Source organism: Myzus persicae, unplaced genomic scaffold, assembly GCF_001856785.1.
Source record: "Myzus persicae strain clone G006 unplaced genomic scaffold, MPER_G0061.0, whole genome shotgun sequence".
NCBI lineage: Eukaryota > Metazoa > Arthropoda > Insecta > Hemiptera > Aphididae > Myzus > Myzus persicae.
The window spans coordinates 17197-22191 of record NW_019100930.1 but is presented as its reverse complement, the minus strand read 5'-3'; the positions used below and the strand labels follow the sequence as shown (position 1 = coordinate 22191).

Genomic DNA, 4995 nt, shown 5'->3' with positions numbered 1-4995 from the left:
GTGGTACGAACGAGAAATTATCTTGTGCTTACAAGAAGTTATGTTGTATGAACGAGATATATCTTTTTATATCGTGATTATAGTTGGCCCTACTACGCCTCCGTACATAATAGATAGGTACATAGGCAGTAAATACACATCCATAGGTATACCTACGTTACAACTAGGTAACAACTAACTAGGTAGTCAACTTTTCTTCCAATTTTAGCTGCAGTTGATAAATTTTATTTGGATTAATTATAAATAGTAAATATGATACTTATATATACAATATATTGATAAACATTGGTAAACACATCATATTGTTATTAACATGATAATATAATTTCCATATTTCCTTCAATTTTCTTTATTTTTCGTGCGGCTTTTGAAAACTATTGTGAATTTTATACGGTCTTTTGACAACCCAAAGTACCAAATTTATTCACTTTCCTACCAGAAAAAATGCTGTAAAAATAAATCGAATATTTTTACTGCTCCAAAAGGTGATAAAAAACACACAAATAAATATCGCTTTCTTGTTCCTACCATCAAATCAATTATAATTTTGAAAAATCATTTCAAAAAATATTCGTGTACCTAATGATTTTTTTGATTTTTTGCTAACACAACCAAAACTGTTGAACGCAATCAGTTCATCGCAAAAGTACAGTAACGAAACAATAGATAGTAAAGGACACGACGAGTAATCGACTTTAACATAATAAAAGTAAACAAGTTTTTTATTAAAATATATTAAGCGAAGAAGTTAAAAAATATTTTAATTGTAAATTGTAATTATAAAATATATGCATGCTTTTATTTTGTAAAACTGGTGAAACTCGTTAACATAACTTCGGGCTGAAAAATCCAGTGGTTTGAATTCGGTCGTGGACGGATGACAGCTAGGTCCGTCTCCTTAGCTGCTACTTTTGCCGGCTTGGTAGTGATTGGTGCTCGTTCTCCACCATTCGGGAGTTGTTGAACTTCTTGAACATGAGGTTGGAGGCGACGATGTGCAACACTTGTTTCAGGTCGTAGTGGTGCTGATTAGCACGTTTTATTTAATGACCAAACCCGTATTATCCTCATGAAATCACTCCTGTCAGATTGTCTTCCATCGTCGTTGTTCATCTCTCTTGCCATCAAACAAGAGGCCCTCTGCAAGCCTATGATTTTTTTTGCGAAGCAGTTTGTTCTTTTGTAAGAAAGCTTCGTTTCGTAGTCCTGAAAGGACTAGATAAGTATTTATTATCTCACCCTTGTTCTGCCACCTGTAATAATCGAAAACAGAAAAATAAACAATGATTATATTCTAAGCATTAGTTTCTTCAAAAATATGTATGTTGTCCCCGTAATGACTGTACATAAATTGTAAATTATGAAATTATAAATTATTGCATTGCATAAAAATGTTTAGAAATCGGAAACTTAGCACGCTTACAGAGTGAACTTTCCTAACTTGTTTATCTCTGCCAGTGGCATACACACATGGAGCAGTGAAAACTAAAAATAGTCATGGTATTTATTGAGACTTATTGGCACCGCTACTTGCACGACTGCACAATTGCGCGGACCGAATTAGGACCGAAGTATTATATATCAATATTATTACCAAAAATTATATATGGTTATTGGTTATATTACAAAGTCTGTAACTTGTAGATTGTATTATTATTGCCATGCCAGCAAGTAGTGAAATTTTGAATTGAAAATTAAGGAACACTAATCTCATGTGTAATGTGTTAAACGTCAACATTAAAATAATGTCAGGGGAGTGGAGGAGTAAAAAATGTTGCATTACACACATGAGTACGCGTGTACTACGTTTGAACACATTCAAAGAAGAATGTTAATATGTAGTCTATCTAATAACTCCTTAATAAAATCTTTATTTTTATTAAATACTAAAATAAAATCGCTGATACATGCAATTTTCACTAAATGTATATATTTGCATTTTTTATTCACCTTACAATTTCAAAAATATTTTGACTTTTTTTAAACAATTTATAGACATAATACAATTTCAAATTTCATTCAACCAATTTTTTTGGATGGTCAAGAAACTTGTGAATCTACAATATATATTTTTAATGAGTGTCTCAAGTTAGAATTTTGGCGGAACATTTTGAAATCCAAAATACACACTCATATATCAAGCAAAACTAAATAAACCAATAATTGTATAATTAAAGTTAACTCAATGATTTTACTATGATCTGCAGTTAAAGAAAATATTATAAACACAATATTTTATAATTTATATGATATTTAAAATTAAATATTGAACGATGTACAATATTATAGAATTCTTACATGTCTACTTTATATATTATTTTATTATACTTGGTCCAGTTGTCCTAAAATATATTGTGAACCGACGTAGGCGATCTTAAGCAGTAGGGTTATAGTAGGGGTATAGCTCCGAAGGTCGGGTTCCCGGAATGCTATAATAGACCCAAGAAAATATAGGAAGAAGAGGGATATTAGAATATATTACTATAAAATATAAAATAATATATTGTTCCAAAGACAGGTTTATAACGCTCTAGTAGAACTCCAAAATTCAATATCATTTTTATTCATTAATACCACTATATGTATTTCCAACCCTTCGTCGCCTCATAAGTATATTTGACTCATCTTTACGTTCGCATTCATGTTGTAACAACTGTCTACTTAAAAAAAACAGACATACCAACCAACCTATGATACCTATAATATACGATAAACCCATACAGAATGTACGTTTTCAAGAAACGTCACACGAATTATAGCATCAAAGTATAAAACAGTGAATAGGTTATAGCACAATAAATGTAAAATCAATAATATTTCATTTTTATTAAATGAAAAAACAAATTCACATTTGAAAATAACAAAACTGTCGTGTTAAGTATATAATATGGTACTATTGTCGCCTCCGCGAAGTATACAATGTATCACCCCGCCACCAGATTACCTTCAGTCATATACTAAGTTATTTTCTATATATTTTCGCCACAACACATTTAAATAAAAATAAATTATAACAATAATTTATAATAAAATATTGTTGTCTATAAATTATAAATGGTTGTANATCAATTATAATTTTGAAAAATCATTTCAAAAAATATTAGTGTACCTATTGATTTTTTTGATTTTTTGCTAACACAACCAAAACTGTTGAACGCAAACAGATCGAGTATGATCCTATCCAATGTCTCACATCTCGTTAACATAACTTCGGGCTGAAAAATCCAGTGGTTTGAATTCGGTCGCGGACGGATGACAGCTAGGTCCGTCTTCTTAGCTGCTACTTTTGCCGGCTTGATAGTGGTTGGTGCTTGTTCTCCACCATTCGGGTGTTGTTGAACTTCTTGAACATGGGGTTGGGGGCGACGATGTGCAACACATGTTTCAGGTCGTAGTGGTGCTGATTAGCACGTTTTATTTAATGATCAAACCCGTATTATCCTCATGCAATCACTCCTGTCAGATTGTCTTCCGTCGTCGTTGTTCATCTCTCTTGCCATCAGACAAGGGGCCCTCTGCAAGTCAATGATTTTTTTTGCCAAGCAGTTTGTTCTTTTGTAAGAGAGCCTCGTTTCGTAGCCCTGAAAGGGCTAGATAAGTATTTATTATCTCTCCCTTGTTCTGCCACCTGTAATAATCGAAAACATAAAAATAAATCATGATTATATTTTAAGCATTAGTTTCTTCTATAATATGTATGTTTTCCCTGTAATGACTGTACATAAATTTTAAATTATGAAATTATAAATTATTGCGTTTCATAAAATTATGTTTAGAAATCGGAAACTTTGCACGCTTACAGAGTGAACTTTCCTAACTTGTTTATCTCTGCCAGTGGCATACACACATGGAGCAGTGAAAACTAAAAATAGTCATGGTATTTATTGAGACTTATTGTCACTGCTACTTGCACGACTGCACGATTGCGCGGACCGAAGTATTATATATCAATATTATTACCAAAAATTATTTATGGTTTTTGGTTAGATTACAATGCCTGTAACTTGTAGACTGTATTATTATTGCCATGCCAGCAAGAAGTGAAATTTTGAATTGAAAATTAAGGAAAACTAATCTCATGTGTAATGTGTTGAACGTCAACATTAAAATAATGTCAGGGGAGTGGAGGAGTAAAAAATGATGCATTACACATAAGAGTACGTGTGTACTACGTTTGTACTCATACAAAGAAGAATTTTAATATGTAGTCTATATCATAACTCCTTAATACAATCTTTAAATTTTTAAATACAAAAATATAATCATTGATACATGCAATTTTCACTGAATGTATATATTTGCATTCTTTATTAACCTTACAATTTCAAAAATATTTTGACTTTTTTTTAAACAATTTATAGACATAATATACAATTTCGAATTGCCTTCAACAAATTTTGTTGGTTGGTCAAGAAACTTGTAAATCTACAATATATATTTTTAATGAGTGTCTCAAGTTAGATTTTTGGCTGAAAATTTTGAAATCCAAAATACACACTCATATACCAAGCAAAACTAAACAAACCAATAATTATATAATTAAAGTTAACTCAATGATTTTACTATGATAAGTTAAAGAAAATATTATAAACATAATATTTTATAATTTATAAAATATTTAAAATTAAATATTGAACGATGTGCAATATTATAGAATTCTTACATGTCTACGTTATATATTATTTATTATACTTCGTCCAGTTGTCCTAAAATATATTGTGAAGCGATGTAGGCGATCTTAAGCAATAGGGTGCTTCGTTTTGTATAGTTCCGAAGGTCCGGTTCCCGGAATGCTATTATAGACCCAAGAAAATATACCAAGAAGAGAGATATTAGAATATATTACTATAAAATATAATATAATATATTGTTCCAAAGACAGGTTTATAACGCTCTTGTAGAACTTCAAAATTCAATATCGTTTTTATTCATTAATAACACTATATGTATTTTCAACCCTTATTGTCAAACGACTTACCAACGCCTACCAGTATG

At 30.8% G+C, this 4995-nt stretch overlaps 1 long non-coding RNA gene across 2 annotated transcripts; it reads left to right on the top strand.

Moving 5' to 3' along the window:
* Window positions 1–820: 820 nt before the first annotated feature.
* Window positions 821–3687, top strand: LOC111026889. 2 transcript variants are annotated; one of them, XR_002603745.1, is made up of 2 exons: window positions 821–888; window positions 3302–3687. It is a non-coding gene; the product is annotated as an uncharacterized LOC111026889 (long non-coding RNA). The 2 variants fall into 2 exon arrangements; XR_002603746.1 differs by lacking the exon at window positions 821–888 and adding an exon at window positions 3102–3263.
* Window positions 3688–4995: the final 1308 nt, after the last annotated feature.